Source organism: Anabas testudineus, chromosome 13 (genome assembly GCF_900324465.2).
Source record: "Anabas testudineus chromosome 13, fAnaTes1.2, whole genome shotgun sequence".
Taxonomy (NCBI): domain Eukaryota; kingdom Metazoa; phylum Chordata; class Actinopteri; order Anabantiformes; family Anabantidae; genus Anabas; species Anabas testudineus.
The window spans coordinates 25,892,074-25,902,540 of NC_046622.1; the positions used below are offsets into that span (position 1 = coordinate 25,892,074).

A 10,467-nucleotide genomic window follows, 5' to 3' on the forward strand; every position below is an offset into this window, starting at 1 on the left:
TTAGGAAACACTCACATAACAAACACATACATTTTCATTGCTATGCATTGCATGTTAACTTTGTGTCTTCTCTCTCCTGTAGTTGTGCTTCCTCCTCTGTATCTCCATCTGAGCTGTATATATGTGTATCTCTCCTCTTTCCACTCAACACAACCGGTCGAGGCAGAAGGCCGCCCACCATGAGCCTGGTTATGCTGGAGGTTTCTTCCTCTAAAGGGAGTTTTTCCTCTCCACTGTTGTCTAGTGCTTGCTCAAATGAGATTAGAGGTTAGGTTTTCTATATAATTCATAATACAATTATACTTTGTAAGGTCTTAAACCTTACACTGTAAAGTGCCTTGATAAACATTTATTTATACATTTTGAATGCTCCACTGCTAGGTTTAATAGATCTCCAAAGCTTCAAAATTTCCAATTATTAATTAAATACAAACATAACCTGAAGTATAAAGAAAACTTTTTACATCAAAAACAACTATGCTAATGTTAGAAAGTAGGTTTATACATGAAAATTAATAATAAATAATAATAAATCCTTGTTTGTAACACGCTGAGTCTGTATCCTACATGCTATTTGGTTGCGACAAGCGTCTTTACCGTAATCGCATGATAAAATGTCCAACAGAATTTGAGGAGCTGTTGACGACTGCGTTCTTGCGAGAGACGCGTCACTTGACAGCAGGCACGAACATGTTTAGAGGTAAGGTGCAGCGCGCAGCTTCACTTATTTACAACATGCCAAAGTTGCGGCTATTAAGCGTGGGAGGGACTGATATATTAGAACTCTTTGTGTTCTGACTGTTAACCGTCGGGGATATGGGTCAAACCAAACAAGATTAATCGATTAAACACACAGGCTTCATGTTAGATTGCACATGGGTATGGTCAGGATTGGTACTGGATCTACGCCAGTTTCAGAGGGCACTGGTGGCCATGTTTGTGTACGGTTTATTCAATATGAGCTATTCTTCTATGTGACTCAGGAGTAATGAGTCCTTTCAGTAAGCGATTCGTTCATTTTCTTGCAGTACATTCTCTCGCCACATGGTAGCAGCTGCATAAGCTCAGTCAGCAGGAAAGGAAACAGAAATGATTAGTTCACGACTCACTCAAATGGGAGTCCGTACTCAGATCCTCGTTCTTTTGTCACATGACAGCCAGGCCGCTCAGGTTCTGTGCCAGTAGGCACTACAGTTGTTTCACGAGTAGTTTATACGGATCGTTACGGATCGTTCTTGCGTTCATTTGTGACGTGACAGCTATAGCTCAGCTACGGGGCTGTGGCCTGAGAAACAAGGAAATAAATGATGTCTGATATCTTCATTTATTTGTCACCTGAAACTTGACATACATTGTTTATTCATGGAATCATAATTAATTAGTGGTCTTTGATTCTTGTAGAAGTGTGTAGTGTTGCTGTGTAAATAATGTAAAGTGTGTTAATAAATACTTTTATAAGTTCTATCAACAAGTCGATTGTGTTATACTCGACCATAAAATAATAAAATACAACAATAACAACAAACATAATCATAATAATACCAGCAACAGGACAACCTACACCAATAATTATAATAATAATGATAATGTAACGTTTTGGACACAATAAATGCACTATGTCAACATTTTAGGGAACTTATTGTTAGTTTTTGCTTTAAAGTCTCACTAATTGTCAAAAAAAACAAACAAAAAAAAAACAGTTTTGCTTTCATTTGTCCCATACCAGCCGTCACGTGAAAGGCAGCTCGGGCTGCATGGATTTGTTCATCGTTCTTGTTCAGCGTTCATAGCTCAGGATGTGTGGCAATGAGCAGTACACTCGTTCTCGGACCGCTCTCTTGTTTATTTGTCACGTGACAGCTACCAAGTCACTGTCGCGCTGTTAAACAACACAAGTCACTTTATTGTGGTGTGTAGGAAGATGGCCCCAATGGAGGACATGCTTAGTGATTGCCTCAGGGAGCAGATGGAGGAAGAGGGAAAAGAACAGGAACCATCATGTAATAACAAACTTCTGCATGGCATGTGTTACTGATTGATTTGCCTCCCAGAGATCAGCACCATCTACACTTGTAAGTCAATTTGGATAAATGTGTCTGCCAAATGACTAAATGCAAATGCAAATGTAAATGTACACCACCTGTTGTTTCCGTTGAGTGCGCAACATTCTGCGTGACCAGCAACTTCCTGCATATTACCTGTTCCAACTGCTGCCCTCAGGAAAGAGATATAGGTCCATCTGTGCAAGAACCACCAGACTGGCCCACAGTATCTTTTCACAGGCTGTGAGGCTGCTCAACAGTCTATTTCCCTCCTCTCAGTCTGCCCAAATGGCATCTTGACTCTTTTTAACATCATAATTGTAGCCATTTGATCCAATATAAAATATAGAAACTCTGAACACTGTATGATTATTCAACTTTATTTCATGCATTTGTACAGGGAGACGAAATACTTATACGCATCCAGATGTATGAACAATTTTTATATGCCACTGAGCAACTTTCATATGATTGATGATGATTGATTTTGCCATTTTGAAGGCCAGTATCCAGTTATATCAGGGCTCCTAGGAAACTTTATTTTGAAAAATATGTCATGTCATTGCTGCCATCAGTTTCTGTGACCAAAGATATGCTCCACCCACTGTTCTCAAGATCTGTGATTGGACACTTGAATCTTTTTTTAATTTCAGCTTAATAATTTATTGTTATCTTAAAATAAAAAAGTTCCCTTGTACCTCCTCATGTAAAATATATTTTTTTGACAAATCTATTCTACCACTACTACCTCTACTAATTTTCTTTTCGTTGGTGATTTGATTTGAATACAGTACATGTCATGATGAAAAAGAGAGTATTGAAGATAATAGGCTAGAAGATAATAGATAATAGGCTATTTGTTATTATAGCACGAAATTGACCGTCTGTGTGCATGAGTTGATGTACAAAGACAGATCAGTGAGTTAGCTAGAAAACAGCAAGAATTAATGGCTGCTGTATAATTATTGAACACTGTACCTAAAAGATCATATGTTTAAGTGCCAAGGGAACGTCACATTGTGACATTCAGTGGAGATATTGATAAGGATGGCAGGTCATTGTTCGAGTTCATAGAGGAGCTGCAATGAGCTCTGGCTGCCAGAAACGAGCAGGAAGAAAGTCACCTCTTGATCAGTTAGATTTTTCGATGTCACTTCTGAGAGGTCCAGCATTAGAAGAAGTGCGTTTACGTAAGTATGAAGAAACTGATCAGCCCAACGACCCATTTAACTACCTTTTTGGAGATAAGCGCTTCACAGTTGATACAGCACTTTTATAGCTGCAAGCAAAAGGCGGGTGAGGACATACACTACTTTTTCTCATACCTTGTCACAAGCGCTAGGCTCAGTTTTGAAACACAAAACATTGGCAACACCCAAACACTGTTGCCAATGAGAAAGTTGCATTAAGAGATCAGTTAGTGGAAGGTGTAAGAGATCCTGCATTGAGACGAGAGCCACGCAAATATGAGAGCTCATGCTTCACGTATGATAGACATACGTGAAGAGGTGCATTTGTAGTCATCAGAAGAGGCGGCACTTACTGTGAAAGATATAAAGAGTAGAGTGAAAGTTTGTAATCATGTTACAACCAATGCACAATATCGAGTTGTCACTGCTTGTGACAAACAAGGCTACCTTGAGGATACCATGCAGGTTCTAACTATGTATGTTCAGTGTAACAAGTGAAAACGCGCTGTGTTGTGTCTAATGTGTCTGTTAATGTTTGTGAAAAACGTGATGGATAACCCGTTAAGAACATCTGCATATTTACAAGGTATATAACAGATGGAACTTGTTGCACATTTGGGTTTATTTCGGTTAGTACTAATTTAAATCAGAGTGTGCAGAGATGTGAGCGCTCAGGTTATAGTCAGTGTCAACATGCAGCTTACAAGCTTTACAAGTTGTTTGGATTGTTGAAACTTTCAAATGTCATGTGTGTGTTTATTGAAACATGTTACTGTTACCTACTTTATGTATAGTGACGGTGGTAAAGACAAATGTTTGTTTACAATGAGTTTGAAGCAGCTAGTGAAACAGTTAGATCTGTGAGAATGGAGGGAAATGCAGGAGAATAACGTAGACAAGAGCTCAGGTGACTTTCTGTGTATTTGTTTGTGTTTGTTACTGTAAAACAGGATAATGAGTCACTGGACTGTTCAGATGCACATTTTGTGTATAAGGAACATGTACAGAATTTTATGAACTGAGATGATTTCCAGACGGACTGCGCCTGAAGTAGACTGTAATGTCAATAGACAGCTATTGTGGAACATGGTGTCTTCTAGGTTTGTTATGTTTTGTGAAACATTCTTCATAAAGATGCCATAGTGTGAAGGCCATGTCTACTAACCAGACATCTTCATTGTTTTTTTTCCCTTTTCAGGGTGTAACACAGAGTCATCAGAGAACTTCTGAAGATGGCGGGACTCTGAGTCGTACCTGAAGTAAGTAAATAAGAGGAGTGGAGACAGAACTGTCCCCTGTGGAGCACCTGTTCTTCAACATCGCAGCTCCAGATGTTTTCACTGACTCATGTCACACCGCTCTTCAGATCTCTCCATTGGCAGCAAGGATTAAGTTCAAAGCTCTGTCTCCTGCCTACAGAGTGGTCAACTCTACAGCTCCAACTTTCCTCAACTCAATCATTCAGGTCTACACCCCCACCCGTCCACTGCGCTCGGCCAGTAATGGACGTCTGTTGGTACCAGCACCACACAGTAGACACCAAGGAAAACTCTTCACCTCAGTGATCCCACGATGGTGGAATGAGCTGCCAAACTCTGCACGCTCAGCCACCTCATTTGCAATGTTTAAAAATCTGCTGAAAACAGTTTTACTTTGCGCTTTGACCTGCTGAAGTATGTTCCCGACTCTTTGAATCACATAATTTCCACATTTTTCTGTGTCTCAACTTTTCCATTTGAGATTTTGAATCGATAAGATTTGGTTTGTGTTTCTTCTGCTTCTCACAGGTACAAGAGTGGTCGACCTCGTCCGTACAGTTTGGAGCTGGGACGTCGCATCAAGCAGAAGCTGTGGGAGACAGAGTATCAAGATTTTAAAAACAATCGGATGAAAATGAGACTTTTATACAGTATGTCAGTGTAGAACTAGACAGACAATATGGGGACAGAGAGTGTAGAAGGTGGAACAAATGTCTTCTGGCTGGGAGTCCTGTCATGATGATTGTGGTTCTGTGATCTGGATCTTCAAATAATACAGCTCCAGTGTGTCTGCAGTAGAGTTCTTTTGCTCAGACTTTGCGACGTGTGGGACTTTAACAGAACACTTAATGTTTGTACTTTTCACCAGGTTTTTTTTTTATATAAGGGCAAGTCTTTCTACAGAAGATTTCTTCCTCCTCTCCATCATCAATGATCACCACCCACTCCTGCTTCTCTACTAACCAGAAAGGACCTCACACCTAGGGGACACTTTGTCATCTCTACATACTCCTCAACAACACCTGACACCATTTCAGAAACATGAGTCTGTTGTTGTATTTTGCATATTATTTATAGAGTTGAAGGATTTATTCTGCCATAAAACGACAATAGGTACAACCACAAGTCATCAATCTGATGTTGATTTCATAACTACTACTGCACGGCTGATCGACATAACAACAGTCAAAGAAGCAATGACACACAACCCGACATTGAACATGCTCAAAGATACGACCTATAAAGGCTGGCCTAGCTACAGGAAGCAATGCCCATCTTAGTTATGGGAATATTGGACATTCAGGTGCGATCTTGTTTTGGAAGAAGGCCTCATCTTGAAGGGAGACAGAATTGTCATACCAGAAGCACTAAGAAATGACATTGTAAACATTCTTCATAAAGGTCACCAAGGCGAGATCAAATGTATGTTTTAGCCAGGCATTAGCAACACCATCAGAGAAATGATAAAAGGATGCCAAGTATGCAAGACGTTTCAGCCAGCACAACAGAAAGTGTGAATAATTCAGCCTGAAAAGTTTTTTGCCAAGTTTCACTCCACGATTTCTTCCAGATTGTGTCTTGTACTGAGGGCTAAAGACTCCCAGTCAGAGAACAAGGACAAACATCCAAGTTTCATGATGGAAAATGTGAGACTTGAACCCTTTGAAAGTCTCTGCTGTTTTCTCTGTGTTTGTGAGTTGACTGAGACATGAACAGTCTCCACCCCGGTGCTCACACCGTACACTAAATACACTGAACAGGAAATTATGTTTATTTATTTATATTATTATTAAAAGAGTGGAAACACACAGACAAGACGCATGTGCGAGTAATGGAGCAGACATTTGATTGAAACGATGGAAAGCTAAATATACATCAAACAGGAAATAACAGCAACATCATCTATAAAATAATTGAGATGGTGAAACTAGATCAGCAGCCTCTGATATTTAGTGTAGAGACAGACATGCATTCCCATATTGTCATTTGATGAGTGAAGTAGGCGACTTCCTGTTGAGGAATAAACAGCTTTGATATTTCTCCAAATAAAGTGAACCTGAAGGAGAAAGTGACTTTTTGTGCAGGAAGCTGTAAATTGAAATCTCCATTGATGTGGTAGAAACGCTGTAAAGTCTGGTTGTAACTTCATGTTGCTGTTGTGCATTGTTGCAGTGTGACAAGACCATCGAGCAGAAAGGAAGGAGAATCTCTGCGAGTGAGAGGAAGCTCGGAGCCTCCACAAAGTGTCCATGCTGCAAGGACGACCAGGTGAGACAGTTTGGCTTTTTAGATTTTAGCTAAAAAGTGTCTCATTGTCGATTGCCTTGTTTCCATCTCAGTCAGATTTTTAGCAGTTTACAACTTGACTGTGTAACAGCTTCAGTTTTTGTTCCTGTTTTATCTTCACTTTTATTGTCCATCATTTGAGCTGAAATCAGCCAATCAGCTTCTGTCAGAAAATTTTGCTTCCTGTGACATCCACCTACACCACCTCCTCCACTGTCAGCCTCTGCCATTAAGATCATGCAGCACCACCTTCATCCTCCACTCTACCTCCACCCTTTCTCTGAAGCCTTTACATCATGCAGTACCACCTTCACCCTCCACCTACTGTATACCTCGGCTGCCTTTAACATCATGCAGCACCACCTTCATCCTCCACTTCCAGCCTCCCTCCGCTGCTTACACCATCATGCAGCACCACCTTCACCTTCCACTTTCAGCCTCCCTCCGCTGCCTATAACATCATGCAGAAATACCTTCATCCTCCACCTTCACCTCTGCTGCCTTTAACATCATGCATCACCACCTTCATCCTCCACTTCCAGCCTCCCTCCGCTGCTTACACCATCATGCTGCACCACCTTCACCTTCCACTTTCAGCCTCCCTCCGCTGCCTATAACATCATGCAGCACTACCTTCATCCTCCACCTTCACCTCTGCTGCCTTTAAAATCATGCATCACCACCTTCATCCTCCACTTCCAGCCTCCCTCCGCTGCTTACACCATCATGCTGCACCACCTTCACCTTCCACTTTCAGCCTCCCTCTGCTGCCTATAACATCATGCAGCACCACCTTCACCCTCCATTTCCAGCCACCCTCCGCTGCTTATAACATCATGCAGCACCACCTTCATCCTCCACCTTCACCTCTTCACCACCTTCTCCAGCTTTTCTCGTCTGATCAATTCAACCTGTATTTATTGTTAAATGAACCAAATGTTCTTTGTTTCTCAGGTGTTTCCATGTTCTGGATGAGTGAAGATTACACATCATCAACAGGAACCTGCATCTTGTGGAAACCAGGACTGAGCTTCATTGAAACAACTCTTCTTCCTCCCACTAAACTGGGATCTTAAGGTAGTAATAAGTCCACTGTAGAAAAGTCTGAGGTTGGCTTATTGTGTCAGTGTTCAGACATTCATTTTAAATTGTTTCATTTTCTAAAACAATGAAGGAAGAATCAAGATTCTAAAACCAGTCAGATGAAAATGTGACTTTTATAGTTGTATACACAGCTGGGAATCCTGTCATGGTGACTGTGGATCTTTGATCTGCAAATGTTTAAATAATACAACTTCAGGGTGTCTGCATTAGGACTTTCAGAAAATAACCTTGTTGATTTGAGCTGTTTTCACACAGCACATGTTGTTTGTGGTTTTCTTCAGGTTATGTTGGACTTCAACAACATCCAGATCTTACAGGAACTGATCACGGGACATAAGGACAAGTCCTTCAACAGAAGATGTATTCCTCTTCTCCATCATCCATGTTCACCACCGACTCCTGCTTCTCTACTCACCAGAAAGGACCCCACACCTAGAGGAGACTTCATCATCGCCACATAATCCTCAACTACCGTCTCCACTGTCGCCTAGTGCTGCTCAAGGGGGATTAGTTGGGTTTTCTACCTCTCTATATCTTACCCTTATGATGTAAAGTGTCTGAATACAACTGAAAGTGGAATAAACACTGTAAACTGTTCATTAGTATTTTATGTTATAAAAATAAATGTTTGTTCAAACTTATAAAGTAGACATTAAATATAAAGTATTCTTTTTTTTTTTGCACAACAACACATGATGACAGTGACAGTAGAGTGTGATGTAACCCAGTAAGTACAGCAGAATATGATGTGTTGTTACTTGATATGGAACTAATGTGATTGATAAAGTAAAATATCTATCTTTAATTCAATCAACAGTACATTACAGTGACAGTGTAACCTCATGTTATGATTCAAGATTCAAAAAACAGTTGTTCTCAACAGAGACAGAAAGAAAAGGAACCACAAGAAGAAAAAGTCCCACACCAACACAAACGCACATCAACACAGAGAAAATCAGTGTATATACAGAATGTGTGAGATGGATGACTATGGTAGTAGTCTCATTGTAGTACAGGGGCGAATGACAGCAGTTATATGACAGAAATTGTCAGTTTGCTCTGCCCTTACAGAGGGTGGAGGAATTGCAAAGATTAATGGTCACAGGTAGAAAGGACCTCCTGTGATGTTCTGTGAAGCACTTAATGTCGATCAGTCTCTGGCTGAACATGCTCCACTGTCTAGGAGCGCACTGTGTAGTGGGTGAGAGGGATTGTCCAGGATTGAGAGGAGTTAGGACAGCATCCTCCTCTCAGCTACAACATGTAGAGAGTCCAGCTCTACACCTAGAACAGAGCCAGCCCACCTTGTAGTTTGTTCAGCCTGTTAGTGTGTCTGCCACCTTCAAGTTGCTGCCCCAGCAGACAAGTGCGGTACAATAGATGTTCAGTGTAACAAGTGTGTTGTGTCTAATGTGTCTATAAATGTTGGTGAAAAACGTGATGGATAACCCGTAAAGAACATCTGCATATTTACAAGGTATATAACAGATGGAACTTTGTTACACATTTGAGTTTATTTCGGTTAGTACTAATTTAAATCAGAGTGTGCAGAGATGTGAGCGCCCAGGTTATAGTCAGTGTCAACATGCATGATTAGCTTTACAAGTTGTTAAATGTCATGCGTGTGTTTATTGAAACATGTCACCTACTGTATGTATAGTGACGGGTGGTAAAGACAAATGTTTGTTTACAATGAGTTTGAACCAGCTAGTGAAGCAGTTAGATCTGTGAGAATGGAGGGAAACTCAGGAGAATAACGTAGACAAGAGCTCAGGTGACTTTCTGTGTATTTGTTTGTGTTTGTTACTGTAAAACAGGATAATGAGTCACTGGACTGTTCAGATGCACATTTTGTGTATAAGGAACATGTACAGAATTTTATGAACTGAGATGATTTCCAGATGGACTGCGACTGAAGTAGACTGTAATAGACTGTAAAACATACTTACCTGGCAGGGGAGATACCATGATCATGAAGGTGGTTCACCCAGGGCGAGGCTCAGCCATTGCACTCCGGGTGGGCTGACCCCTGCGAATTCCCCAAATGTAGGAATCTCGACTGCATAATTTCTGGTAGTGGGGGACTGAGTGTGCGCTCTCCTCTGATTTTTTCAACACATTTCATTGGACACTGTACCATGTACATTTGTGCATAAGACAAATAAACTATCTTATCTATCTTATCTTATCTAATGTTAATAGACAACTATTATGGAACATAGGTTTGTTATGTTTTGTGAAACACCCTTAATAAAGATGCCATAGTGTGAAGTCCATGACTACTAAACAGACAGATTCAGAAGCAGTTAGAAAGGAGTTTCCTGCTTATATTTAGTCTAGAGGCAATAGTTTGAAAACTATTTACCCTTTGTTTAAAAACATTGCTTGTACACTACACTACACATACGTCTATGGTTGTGTGTTTATCTCGCTGAGATAAAGCGTTTGCGATTATAAAAATAACTTTAGTTGCTGCAGAGATACAGAAGCAGTTAGAAAAGGAGTTTCCTGCTTATATTTAGTCTAGAGGCAACATATTTGATGGCAAATAACCTTTTGTTTATAAACATTGCTTCTACACTACAC

At 40.5% G+C, this 10,467-nt stretch overlaps 1 long non-coding RNA gene and 1 other non-coding gene across 3 annotated transcripts; both read left to right on the forward strand.

The window, feature by feature from the left end:
- The first annotated feature begins 656 nt into the window (after positions 1-656).
- On the forward strand, positions 657-8,478 carry LOC113164679. 2 transcript variants are annotated; one of them, XR_003299026.1, is made up of 7 exons: positions 669-700; positions 4,431-4,491; positions 4,652-4,905; positions 5,020-6,137; positions 6,664-6,759; positions 7,732-7,854; positions 8,163-8,478. It is a non-coding gene; the product is annotated as an uncharacterized LOC113164679 (long non-coding RNA). The 2 variants fall into 2 exon arrangements; XR_003299025.1 differs by having other exon boundaries at positions 657-700; positions 5,020-6,759.
- A 1,344-nt stretch (positions 8,479-9,822) lies between these two features.
- On the forward strand, positions 9,823-9,986 carry LOC113150028. The gene has a single exon (XR_003297629.1). It is a non-coding gene; the product is annotated as a U1 spliceosomal RNA (small nuclear RNA).
- Positions 9,987-10,467: the final 481 nt, after the last annotated feature.